This window comes from Phacochoerus africanus, chromosome 2 (genome assembly GCF_016906955.1).
Source record: "Phacochoerus africanus isolate WHEZ1 chromosome 2, ROS_Pafr_v1, whole genome shotgun sequence".
Lineage (NCBI taxonomy): Eukaryota > Metazoa > Chordata > Mammalia > Artiodactyla > Suidae > Phacochoerus > Phacochoerus africanus.
This window is the reverse complement of record NC_062545.1, coordinates 52,907,139-52,921,291: the sequence shown is the minus strand read 5'-3', so window position 1 is coordinate 52,921,291 and position 14,153 is coordinate 52,907,139.

The window sequence follows — 14,153 nt, the reverse complement described above, 5'->3', positions numbered from 1 at the left end:
CCCCTGGCTAGGCCAGTGGAAAGCTGAGCAGACTGGAATGAGGCCAGAAAGAGAGAAAGGCAGAGAGGCCCAGGGTCTGGCAGAACATGTGCAGATAGGGGCAGCTCCCTAGGGCTTTTGAGTAGAGTCACTTAGAGCAAGTTTGTTCCTGCCAGGGTGTCAGTTGAGATCCTGATGATGCTTCTCTAATCCTTTTGCCCCATTGTCCACTACTCCCAATAATTCATTTAATCTAGAAATACCTGATGAGTATCTGGTTGCCAGCTCCCCAGGGACACTGTTCCAGGGAAGACATAAAAGATGGGAGTTCCCTCTGTGGTGCAATGGAATTGGCATCATCTTAGGATTGCTGGGACACAGGTTTGATCCCTGGCCTGGCACCGTGGGTTAAGGATCTGGCATTGCCACAGATGTACAGCTCAGATTTGATTCCTAGTGGGGAAGCAAAAAAAAAAAAATGTGGCCAAGGAGCATTTTCAGGATTGGGAATATTTTCATAAAACAGTTATCTGAAATGTTACTTACATAAAGGGAATTTGAAACATTAATTGTACAATAAACTAAACAGCAGCAAGAATATTTTCTTGAGGGTTATATTTAGTGCATAGAATTTGGGAAGTAGAGTTTGTTCAGAGAGAGGTGGCCCTCCAGCTCCTGTAGCCAGGTTATCTCTCATGGGATTTTGTTTTTCTTTCTAATACAAAGCATGGTTATTGCTGTTGTGCTGGGGGTATGCCAGCACATCCTTAACTTTTTTAGGCTGCTAAATTAAGTTCAGTTGTACTGCTGAAAAAGGAAAATAAGAAAATATCCAATGGTCAGGACTCCTAGCCTGAACTTCTGTCCCAGGCATGGGGCTATAATGGGAAACAAGTAAGGCAAAGAGATGGGGAGTATTGGAGTTCCTGTTGTGGTGCAGTGGTTAACGAGTCCGACTAGGAACCATGAGGTTGCCGGTTCAATCCCTGGCCTTGCCCAGTGGGTTGGGATCCAGCATTGCCGTGGCTTATGGTGTAGGTCAGAGACGTGGCTCGGATCCTGAGTTGCTGTGGCTCTGTCGAAGGCTGGTGGCTATAGCTCCAATTGGACCCCTAGCCTGGGAACCTCCATATGCCGCAGGAGTGGCCCTAGGGGAAAATAAAGGCAAAAAAAAAAAGAAAGAAAGAAAAGAAGCGAAACGGGGAGTATGTGGGACTTCAAGGCCTCTCTAAGGAGATAGGCTTCAAAGCCTCAGGCCAAGAGGATAACTACCAGGCCCTGCTGGCCTCTCCTGTCTCATTGTAATTCCCCTCTCCCTGCTTTGAGCAAACTGGCCTACTCCTTTCTACCCCCTACTAGGAAAGGAATGTGGCCCACTCCTCACCCCACCCCTACAGGGGCTTCATATGCCCCAACCAACAATTAAGTGTATCATAAGACCCCTCTTTTTCCAACTGATCAGCAGGTCAGCAGGTGCATGGTAATATCTCCTCTCTCCCTGGGTTATAAAAAACAGGGGCACATGCTAGGAGTCGGCTCTCCCTGATTATCAGGAAGTCATCCCACTGCACTAGATACCTCAATAAACTCTTCTTTCTCTTCACCTTTCTATGGGTCTGGAAAGTCTTCTTCCAAACCACTTGCATAGACCATGACAGAGTAGAGTGGGTTGAAGTGGGGCTTCAGGCCTGTGGAGAAGGAGGGAACTTAACAGATGGACAATTTCTTTTTTTGAGGCTTTTGGTGAAAAGCTGGTGTAAGAATTAAATTCACATGGGACAGATTAACAGGAGAAAGTCAAACAAAAACTTAATGGCATGAATATTTTAGAAAGACCCTGGAAAACTGAGTAGCTTGCCAACATGGCTAAAGCCTTCACTGAAAATACTGTCCTCAGGAGTTCCTGCTGTTTGGCAATAGGATCCACAGCACATCCGTGGTGCTGGGACATCAGTTCAATCCCTGGCCCAGCACTGTAAGTTAAGGATCCTGTGTTGCCTGCAGCTTCAGCATAGGCCACAGCTGCCACTCATAACAGATCCCTGGCCTGGGAACTCTCTATGCCACTAGGTGGTCAAAAAGTAAAAAGAAAAGACCATCCATCCTCTGCTAAAGACAGAAGAGGAAGTTGAGGGAAGGGTAGTTGTGGGAGGTGGCAGGAAAAGCACAGTCAACAAGGATGAAGTTTTATGAATATTTAAGTGGTGCCTTCACTGAAGAGTTTCTAGAGATTTGGTCACCATCTTTGTGGAGGGCACACCCTTAAAAATGGACATTTTCCTTGTAAATGTAAATGTTTTTATGAAAGAGTAACCCCTGCTTGATTTTCAGAGTTTTTCCCAGGGCTGCTCTTTCTTAGAAAATAATCAGCTTAAAATGATATTTCAAAGAGACATATTTTGGGGTGGCAAGTTCTGTTCTCCTACACAACTAGAGGATGGCTCCATTTCAAGGGACCCAGGGGAAACAGAGGAAACCCAGAGGAGTGCCTTTGCTCCTCTTTCAATGGAAGTGCAGCCTCTTTTCCCTGAAAACACTACTTGCCCACTGGGGCTAGAATAGCTTGCCAGGCTCTTACTTCAGCACTACCTAGGCATGGGCCATTACTACCCCCATGCTCAGAACTGATCCCTGGCCTGGGAACTCTCTCTGCCATCTCTCAGTTCTAGAGAACACTGGACAAGACCCCTGAGTGGTAACTTTTGTTACCAAATGTAAGTTCATATGCTGAGGCACAGTGAGTGCAAACACAGGTTGGGGTTTGGAGCAGAGAAAGGACTGCAGGGCTAAGCAAAGAGAATGGGTGGCTGGTGCTCAAAAAACAAAACAAAAACAAAAACAAACAAGAAGACCAAAAACGAATTCCCTGAAGGATTTCAGCAAAGCCTTTCTACAGAAGGCTAGGTGAGGGAGAGGGGTCTTAGCTAGTGCATAGTTCTTGGATTGGTTGATGGTGAAACAGAATGATTAACATTATCAGTTCTTAGGTGGCAGAAGGTCTGGAGGCTGTGTGCTCATGATTATCAAGTAGTTAATTCCGTCCACCTGGTGGTGGTTTTAGCATCTGAAAAACTCAGGAAATATGCATCAGGTACTATAATCTAGGTACCTCAAAGTGGAGCAAAAGCAGAGGATACGGGGGAGGGGTCTGTCGCAGGAAGGCCCCTGGGGTCCCATTCAGTTACAGGGTAATGTCTTCTGCACTCATCTCTGTTGAAAAGGAATATCACCTGCCTTTTCAGTAAGCAAAGGATGTTGTGACCATCATCTACTGCAGCCATCCCACGGTATGCCATGAGAAAATTCTGAATGGAGAAAGGATACTGGCCCTAGACATTGTGAAAAATGGAAAATTCATCAATTTAAGAAAGAGGAGTTCCCTTCGTGGCTCAGTGGTTAATGAACATGACTAGCATCCATGAGGACAAGGGTTCGATCCCTGGCCTTACTTAGTGTGTTAAGGATCTGGTGTTGTCTGTGAGTTGTGGTGTAGGTCACAGATGCAGCTCAGATCCTGAGTTGCTATGGCTGTGGCTGTGGCTGTGGCTGGCAGCTACAGCTCTGACTTGACCCCTAGCCTGGGAAACTCCATATGCTGCAGGTGCGGCCCTAAAATAGCAAAAAAAAAAAAAAAAAATTTAAGAAAGAAATGGAAAATTTTATTTGAGCCAAATTTGAGGATTATAACCCGGGAAGAGCATTTCAGAAAGCTCCAAGAACTGTTCTGCCTATTAGAAGTCAAGAAACAGGAGTTCCTGCTGTGGTACAGTGGGTTAAGAATTCAACTGCATGGGCTTGGGTCACTGTGGAGGTGAGAGTTTCATCTCCAGCCTGGCACAGTGGGTTAAAGGATCTGGCATTTCCATAGCTGCTGCTTGGATTCAATCCTGGCCCAGGAACTTCCATATACCGTGTGCATGGCCATTAAAAAAAAAAAAACAGGTGGAGTTCCCGTTGTGGCACAGTGGTTAACGAATCCAACTAGGAACCATGAGGTTGTGGGTTAGATCCCTGGCCTTGCTCAGTGGGTTAAGGATCCGGCGTTGCCTTGAGCTGTGGTGTAGGTCGCAGACTCGGCTTGGATCCCACATTGCTATGGCTGTGATGTAAGCCAGTGGCTACAGCTCCAATTAGACCCCTAGCCTGGGAACCTCCATATGCCACAGGAGCAGTCCAAGAAATGGCAAAAAGACAGAAAAAAAAAAAAAAAACCAGGAAGCACAGTTATATAAGTATTTTGAGATAGAGGGCTGTCCATCAAATGAACTATTACTGACAGTTGACACAATCTGGATCCAAAAGCCATGTGACTCCCTTGTGGAGATCAAGAAGGAATGTTATCTTTCAAGGAGTTGTCTCATTAATGCTAAGAGAATGTTGCTCTTTATGGTTGAGCAGGTATTTCTGCCGATGGAGGAGTTTGGTTGATGCATAATGCAGATACACAATCACAGCTGGGGTGGAGGGGGTGGAGAAGAGGCCAAAGGGCAGAGTTTTTTTTTTCTTTTTAGGGCCACACCTTCAGCATATGGAAGTTCCCAGGCTAGGGGTCGAATGGGAGCTACAGCTGCTGGCATAAAACACAGCCACAGCAATGTGGGATCTGAGCTGCATCTGCCACCTACACCACAGTTCACGGCAACACCAGATCCCATACCCACTGAGTGAGGCCAGGGATTGAACCCGCACACTAATGGTTGCTATTCGGATTCATTTCCTCTGTACCACAACAGGAAATTCCAGAGAAAATTTTTTACGTTTAAATTTATCCTGTCTTGCCATAAAATGTGAATTTTATTTCACAATAGTTTAGGTGTTTATCAAAGAAATAATTCCAGTGAGTCCAGGCTCTTGCGTCTTTCCATAAAGAGAAAAACACTAAAGTCTTTAACCTAAGATGTCCATATTATTATTATTCTTTTTGTCTTTTCTAGGGCCGCACCTTCGGCATATGGACGTTCCCAGGTTAAGGGTCTAATTGGAGCTGTAGCCACTGGCCTACGCCAGAGCCACAGCAACTCGGGATCTGAGCCACAGCTCACGGCACCACCGGATCCTTAACCCACTGAGTGAGGCCAGGGATCGAACCCGCAACCTCATGGTTCCTAGTCGGATTCGTTAACCACTGAGCCATGATGGGAACTCCCCATTTTTTTTATTATTAGCTGTAATCTTTTGATGTTCAATTATGTGTGTGTGTTTTCCCAGCAAAAACTCCTATATATCCTATTTCCTCCATTACCTCTTTGGAACAGTTCCTCTGTGCTCTCTGAGAGGCTGTCTCTGGGTTACAGTCCTCAGTAATACCCCCAAATAAAACAAAGTTCTTAAATTTTAGGCTGTGCATTTTCTTTTCAGGTGACCTCTCCATCAAATCTCTACCAATGATCAAGCTTCTCTTCCATAAATAACTTTAAGGTGGGCAGTGGGCTGAGAGTCGCCTCACTTACCATCTCCTGCTCCCCCCGCACCCCCCACCGCTTTTAATCATCTTTAGTTTTTAGAGGAGTATTAGGTTCACAGATAAATTGAGCAGAAAGTACAGAAAGTCAGAGCTCTTGCTGTGGCACAACAGGATCTGTGGCATCTCTGCAGTGCCAGGACGTATGTTCAACCCCTGGACCAACACCATGGATTAAAGGATCAGGTTGTCACTTCAGCTTGTATTTGATCCCTGAGAACTCCATATGCCACAGGGTGGCTGAAAAAAGAAAAAAAAAAGAAAAAAGAAAAGCAAAAGTACAGCATTCCCATAAAACCCCTGCCACACACTTGCACAGCCTCCGTAGCTAACATCCCTAACCACAGGGCCAGCTAAAAATTGGCACTTGCGATATGCCTCCACAAGGATGAAGTTGCTAGCCACTGCATTCACTGACCTTCGACACACCTGGAAAGGAGTTCAGCGTGGAGATCAGGCGTGAGGCCCTCTGGGCTCTGGGGAAAACTGGCAGACCGATCTTCAGATAGTTAAGATATTTTCAGGAGATTTTATGAGCCCAAATTGTCGCATCTTCTCATACCTAGAAGAGAACGAATTAATGGTGACATCTGCTTCTCGTGACAAGCAGCAAGCCTCTACCGAAATGTGCGCTTTACTGCACGTACCCCTTTCATTAATATCATATGCAACACTGACCTTACCCCTATCTCTTCAAAGCAGGTATTTGAGATGAGCTCAGAACTATTGGAGTTGCTGCCTCTTGGGCTGTAGTCCTCATTTTGCTCCAAATAAAACTTCACTCACTACTCTCATGTTCTGCTTTTATTTATTTATTTATTTTCAGTTGATAAGAGAGGTAATCTGTTACAGCGAAGATTCTACATTGACAAATAATTATCACTGAGAAAGTCCATAGTTTACATTGGGGTTCACTCTTGGTGTTTTGACAAATGTATAATGACATGCATCCACCATTATAGTATTACGCAGAATAGCTTTACTGCCCTGAATATCTCTGTGCTCTGCCTATTTATCTCTCCTTCTCCCTCAACCCCTGGTAACCACTTATTTTTCTTCTTTTTTGGCCATGCCGGCAGCATCAGAAGTTCCCAGGCCAGGGATCAAACCCTTGCCACAGCTGTAATGAGAGCCACGGCTTTGGCAATACCAGATCCTTAACCCACTGAATGACCAGGGAACTCCCCTGGTTTTCCTTTAATGAACAGTAATCTTTTTTTTTGTCTTTCCTAGGGCCACACCCGCAGCATATGGAGGTTCCCACGCTAGCGGTCGAATTGGAGCTGTAGCTGCTGGCCTATGCCAGAGCCACAGCAACGTCAGTGCCGAGCCACGTCTGTGACCTATACCACAGCTCAGGGCAATGCCTGATCCTTAACCCACTGATTGAGGCCAGGAATCGAACAACTTCATGGTTCCTAGTCTGATTCGTTAACCACTGAGCCATGACAGGAACTCCACTGAGCAGTAATCTTTTGATGTTCTGCTGTCTGGTTTTTCGGTTTTTGTTTTTTGGGTTTTTCTGTTTTTGTTTTCAAAAATTTCTATATATCCTGACTCCTCCCTTACCTCCTCAGGACTGTCCCTCAGGAGTTCCCGTCCTGGCTCAGTGGTTAGCGAATCCGACTAGGAACCATGAGGTTGCGGGTTCGGTCCCTGGCCTTGCTCAGTGGGTTAACGATCCGGCGTTGCCGTGAGCTGTGGTGTAGGTTGCAGACGCGGCTCGGATCCCGAGTTGCTGTGGCTCTGGCGTAGGCCAGCGGCTGCAGCTCCAATTTGACCCCTAGCCTGGGAACCTCCATATGCCACGGGAGCGGCCCAAGAAATGGCGAAAAGAAAAAAAAAAAAAAAAAAGAACTGTCCCTCAGAGCTCCCTGAGAGGCTGTATCTTAGGCCTAAATCTTAGGTCCACCAGATAAAACACAATTCTCAACTTTTAGGTTGTGCATTTTTTTCAGTCAACACCTCTAAGTCTTTTCAAGGCTTGAAAGCTCATTTCCATTATCTGGATGTGCCACTGTTTATCCATTCACCTACTGAAGGATAACTTGGTTGCTTTCATATTTTTGGCAATGATGAATAAAGCTTCTGTAAATATTTGTGTGCAAGCTTTTGTGTGGACCTCTGTTTTCAACTCCTTTGGGTAAAATACTAAGGAGTAAAACTGTTGAATTGTGGAGTAAATGCATGTTTAGTTTTGTAAAAAAAAAAAAGCAAAACCCAAAAATTGTCAAGCTGTCTTTCAAAATGGCTGAACCACTTTGCGTTCCCACTAGTAATGAAGGAGAGTTCCTTTCCTTTTGTGCTACATACTTGCTAGCACTTGGTATCACCATTTTAATTTTGGCCGTTTTAATAAGTGTGTAGTGGTATCTCATTGTGGTTTTACTTTGCATTTCGTTAAAGACATAAGCTGCGGAGCATCCCTCTTTTCATAGTCTTTTTTTGAAATCATAAGAGAAACATTTATTATTAATAAAGGTTCCTATTCACTAAGTGCCTGCTCTACACCAGATACCGTGTTAATTGCTTTGCACTGTTTATAGTCTTTTTTTTTTTGTCTTTTTGTCTTTTTGTCCTTTTAGGGCCGCCCGCATCCACAGCATGTGGAGGTTCCCAGGCTAGGGGTCTCATCTGAGCTGTTGCTGCCGGCCTACGCCACAACCACAGCAAAGTCTTTTTTTTTTTTTGCCATCTTTTTATCTCCTTTGGCAAAGTATCTGTTCAGATCTGTTTTTTCATTTTTAAATTGTTTTCTTGTTGAATTTAAAGAGTTCTTTGCGTATTTTGGATTACAGTCCTCTATCAGATAAATCTTTTACAAATGTTTCTTCTAGTCTGTAGCTTTTCTTCTCATTTCCTTGACCATGTCTTTCACAAAGCAGACATTTTAAATTTTGATGAAGTTTGGCTTATCAACAATTTTCTTCATGGATCATGCCATTGGTGATGCATCTAAAAAGTCATCACCCGTCATGTAATACTGTCAGCCATAAAACAAAAGAAAATCTTGCCATTTGTGATAACATGGATGGCTTGCCACTGAGGGCATTGTGCTTAGCGAAATAAGTGAGACTACCCTTGATCTTAGCCAAAAGGCCGAGAAGCGATGTGAAATAAGTGAGACTGAGAAAGACAAATGCCATATGACCTCATTCACATATGAAATCTAAAAACAAAACAAAAAAACCCAAGTTCATTGATACCTGAAAACAGATTGATGGTTGCCTGGGGGTTGAGGGAGGGTGGGTGAAATGGGAGAAAGTGGTCAAAAGGTACGAACTTCCAGCTATAAAATAAATAAGCCATGGGGCTGTGATGTACTATGTGGTGACTATAGCTGATAATACTGGATTGCATGTGTGACAGTTCCGAAGAAAGTAGGTCTTAAAAGTCCTCATCACAAGAAACAAAGGAGGGAGTTCCTGTCGTGGTGCAGTGGTTAACGAATCCGACTAGGAACCACGAGGTTGCGGGTTCGATCCCCGGCCTTGCTCAGCGGGTTAACGACACGGCGTTGCCGTGAGCTGTGGTGTAGGTTGCAGACTCGGCTCGGATCCTGCGTTGCTGTGGCTCTGGCAAAGGCTGGTGGCTACAGCGCCGATTCGACCCCTAGCCTGGGAACCTCCATATGCCAAAAAGACAAAAAAAAAGAAACAAAGGAAAAATAGTTTTTGTTGCTGTCACGGTAAGGTATGTTACGTAGACTTATTGTGGTGGTCATTTTGCAATGTATACATGTATCAAATCATTATGTTGTACACCTGAAACTAATATAATGACCTATGTCAATTATACTTTAACAACAACAATAACAAGATATCATCACCAGACCAAAGGTCATCTCAATTTTCTATTTTAACTTCTAGGCGCTTTATAGTTTTGCATTTTACATTTAGTTTTTGATCCATTTTGAGTTATTTTTAGTGAAAGGTGGAAGATCTGTGTCTAGATTCTTTTTTTATATGTGGTTATGGTGTTCCAGCACTGTTTGTTGAAAAGACTATCATTTCTTCATTGTGTCGCCTTTGCTTTCTTTGTCAAAAATCAGTTGACTGGTGTTTCCACTGTGGTGCAGGTGGTTAAGGATCCAGTGTTGCCACAGCTGTGGTGTAGGTCACAGCTCTGGTTCGGATTCAGTCCCTAGCCCAGGAACTTCCGTATGCTGTGGGGTGCGGACAAGAAAGAGAAAAAAAAAAAAAATCAGTTGACTGTATTAGGGTGGGTCTATTTCTGGACTCACTGTTCTGTTCATCTATTTGGCTGTTCTTTGGCCAGTTCCACACTGTCTTGATTACCACAGCTTTTTGGTGAGTCTTGAAGTGGGTAGCAGTGAGCCCTCTAACAGTTTTTCTGTGTCTTTTTGTTTTCGTATGGTTCTCAGTAGTTAGGTAGATCATTTCATTCACTTGTAAGTAACTTATTTTCCTCCTCTGTGAATTGCCTAGTCATGTCCTTTGTCCATTTTCTGTTGGGACTCCCCATCTGGTTTTTTGTTTATTTGCAAAAATTCCTTACAGGTCTACATATCAATACCTTGTTTCTTTTGGTGTTCAAGTAGCTTTTTCAAATCTGTCACCCAGTAGGTACCTTCGTGAGATCATTTCCTAATTTTTTTTTAAAACTTGATATAATTGACATCATATTATATTAATTTCAGGTGTATGACATAGTGATTTGATATCTGTATACTTTGTGAAATCATCACAAATCTAGTTAACACCCGCCACCACACAGTTACAAAATTTTCTTCTTATGATGAAGATTTTTAGATCTCCCTCTTGGCAACTTCCAAGTATACAGTCCAGTGTAATGAACTATAGTCACCATGCTATACATTACATCCCCAGAATGTATTTATTTTATAACCAGACCTTTGTACCTTTTAACCACTTTCACGTATTTTGCTCACCTCCACCCACCTTTGGTAACTACTTGTTGAAAAGAAATCCTCAAGTTTTAGGTATTTGAGACATAATTATGCAAAACAATTATTTATCTAAGAGGCTTTTCCGCCATTCCAGACCCTCCTCTTTGCAAGAGTTTTCTGTGAAGCATTATTCTATTAATATACTTTCATGTGTTGTAAATAGCCAACTCTCTCCTTACATTTAGTTAGGGACTAATTCTACAATAGAGAGAAAATTAATTCTTGGACTTTTAAGAACCTAGCTGAAAACCACAAGCATTGCCAAAGACCGAACACTTATTTAATCATTCCCGTTTTGGCTAGTATCCTTTTATTTTATTTATTTAAAAATTTTTTTGGCTGTGCCTGCGGCATGTGGAAGTTCTCATGCCCAGGATCAAAGCTGTGCAACAGCAGCGACCCGAGCTGCTGCAGTGACAACACCAGATCCTTAACCCACTGTGCCACAGGAGAACTCCTGCCTAGAGTCATTTTAACCTAAACTATGGACACACACACACATTGCCCACTTCTGTGAGAAATGCTCACATCTGTGGCCAATTTCTAGTTTCAGGAGTTAGACACATTGCTGGCCACTAGATAGGGCTGGAACCTTATTTATGCAGCTTCCTATGTGCCCTATTCCTGGGTGTCCCATTTCAGAAGTAAAGTTGCCTTTGTTTTATACTTTTTAGAACATTTTCCCAAAGCAGTCTTCATCTTTAAATTCCCCACAGAGCACATACATAAAGGGAAAAAAGAAAAGGGAAAGGAGTTCCCGTTGTGGCGCAGCGGAAATGAATCAGACTAGGAACCATGAGGTTGTGGGTTCAATCCCTGGCCTTGATCAGTGGGTTAAGGATCTGGTGTTGGCGTGAGCTGTGCAGGTTGCAGACTCGGCTCAGATCTAGGCATTGCTGTGGCCCTGGCGTAGGCTAGCAGCTACAGCTCGGGTTTGACCCCTAACATCCACACGCCGAGGGTGCAGCCCTAAAAGGAGAAAAAGACCAAAAAAAAAAGAAAAGAAAAGGGAGAAACTTCCAAGTGTATCTGCCAATCATGTTTCAGCATAACAGCTATCATTACTTGAAGGACAAGTTTCACAGCTGTGCTCAGAGTTGGGGGCGGTTCTGGGTACTGTCAGCCTCCTCCCTCAGTTTTCTAAGACAGTTTAGTGGACTTTGGAGCCAAAGATCAGGAACCTTTCCTTTTCCTTACCAGGTCCTACACTGATTGATTGTTTCTTAAAATAGCAGTGAGTGTGATTGAGAACTTTATTGTCCAAAACCACTTTTTGATGAAATTCTTTTATTTGCTACTGAGGATATTTAGTAATTATCAGATGTTACTGGTTTTAGTTCTCTGCTAGTGAGGTTTTTATTGACTTGAATTGTTTAAGAATTTAGGAAGTCGTGGCCCTGGCTCTTCTTTGCAGTAGATCTGCAGGAAAAGAGGCTGGTTGATGGTTAAGTCCATGGACACAGCCTGGTTATAGGTCCCTGGGGGGCGGTTAAGGAAACTGCTTCTCTTTCTTATACCTGAGGTAGTGATGACATTTATAGCAATTTATCTTCCGTTCAGGGTATTGACATGCAGCTTTTCTTTATGCTTTAATAAAAACATTATAAGATGGTCAGTGGGATTATGATATAGAGCAAGATAAAGATTTTGAAGAACTTTTAATTTCCTCATTCTCCCTGTGCTCTGCCTTGTGGGTTGTAAATTGAGTAAAGTTTGTTTTGGCAGGGAGTAAAGGGCTCAATAATTGTCATGCTCTCTTAGTTGTTATTTATCAAATCCTTTTTCTTGTATATAGGAATAATTGTCACCTGGGAAATGGCCATGAGCCTCAGCTCGCTGAGTAAGGCTAGTTCAGGGGCTTCCTGGTATAATAGCTTGCTTAACACCTTGGCTGCAGGAGTTCCCATCATGGCTCAGTGGGTTAAGAACTTGACATAGTATCTGTGATGATGAGGGTTCAATCCCTGGCTTTGCTTAGTGGGTTAAGGATCTGGCATTGCTGGATCTGGTATTGCCATTGCCATGGCTGTGGTATAGCCCCCAGCTGCAGTTCCAATTCAACCCCTAGCCCAGGAACTTCCATATGCCCCATATGCTTCCATATGCCATAAAGAAAAAGAAAAACAAACCAAAAACCTTGGCTTAGCAGAAGGGGAGCAGGCTCCACAGTGGTTTGCTACAATTTGAGACAAAATTGAAACAATATCAACTACTAAGGAGAAAAACACCTGAACTACTTACATTATCTTGGGTTGTTTTATTTTCTGTAAAGGTAGCTTTGTTGGATTTTTTTGAGTTATTAAAATGTCTTCAAAGATTTCATTAACACCTTCCTGGCTCATGATTTATGAAGCATTAGTCTAGGCTGGCAGGTAGAAATTTTTTAATGCAGGATTTTTATTTTTAATGCCGTGAGTGTGAGTTCCACACGGTTCCTAGCACATGCTAGGTAAACCAACCGCCCAGCTGTAACTCATGGGATTTATAATCTACTCATTACAAGGAAGACTCTTCTTCTATTTAAGGGATTAAAAAAGATACCTTGAGACTGGAGAATCAATTAAATATGTAATTGTCATTTGAATAGTAGGAAGTATGCCAAGTTATCAAATTAATGTATTTTTAAAGACACACATACAAATAACAGCATGGAAGGATACACAAAGACAAGTAAAATTCCCCTTTCAAACCACTCTTCTTTGTAACCTACTCTCAGACATTTTTTTCTTTCCCATATCTGGGCATATAGATTTAACTCATTCTTTTTTAATAAACTTACTAGTAGAAAAATTTCAAACATAAACCAGGTAGAGGAACAGTGTGTAACAAGCCCAATCTATTGTTCAGCTTCAACAATGATCAATAATCTCTTTTTTCTGGTGGGGGGGAGTTGAATCTGTGGCATATGGAGGTTCCCAGGCTAGGGGGTTGAATTGGAGCTGCAGCTACCAGCCTATACCACAGCCACAGCAATGCTGGATCTGAGCAGCATCTGTGACCTACGCTGCAGCTTGTGGCAATGCCAGCCCCTTAACCCACTGAGCGAAGCCAGAGATTGAACCCGCATCCTCATGGCTACTAGTTGGGTTCTTAACCCACTGAGCCACAATGGTAACTCCAATAATCTTGTTTTTATATTTCGTAATTTAGATTGTTTTGAGGCAAAATTCTAGGCATGTTTCATTGGCAAATATTTCCTAACTACTGTTGACCTTTGACCACTGCCAGGATTAGGGAAACTGACTCTTCACACAGTGGAAAATCTAGCAATAATTTTTAGTCACCCTTCCATACTCTGGGTTTCTACCTACCTGTCCTGCATCTGTGGATTCAAACAACTCTCAAGTGTAGTAGTTTAGTATCAACTATTGAAGAAAATCCACATGTATGTGGACCTATTCAGTTCAAATTGGGGTTGTTCGAGGGTAAATTGTGTTTAATTTTTATTACTAGATTTTAATTTTTACAAGTTTAGATTTACAGAAAAACTGAGCAGATAGTAGACTGCCATACTATATATACCCTTTCCCAGTTTTCCCTATTATTCACATTCCCCATTATAGGGTGTATTATATACACTGGGTTTTCTTTAAATCTTTAAAATTATAGTTGATTTACAATGTTGTTATAGACGTTGTTAATAACTGTATGATATAGTCATTAAAATTAATGAACAAAGAGTGATGCATTAGTCAATAGTTTATTCAGATTTCCTTGATTTTTACCAATTACCCATTTTCTTCTCCAGAATCTCATCCAGGATATATTACCTTTAATTATCAT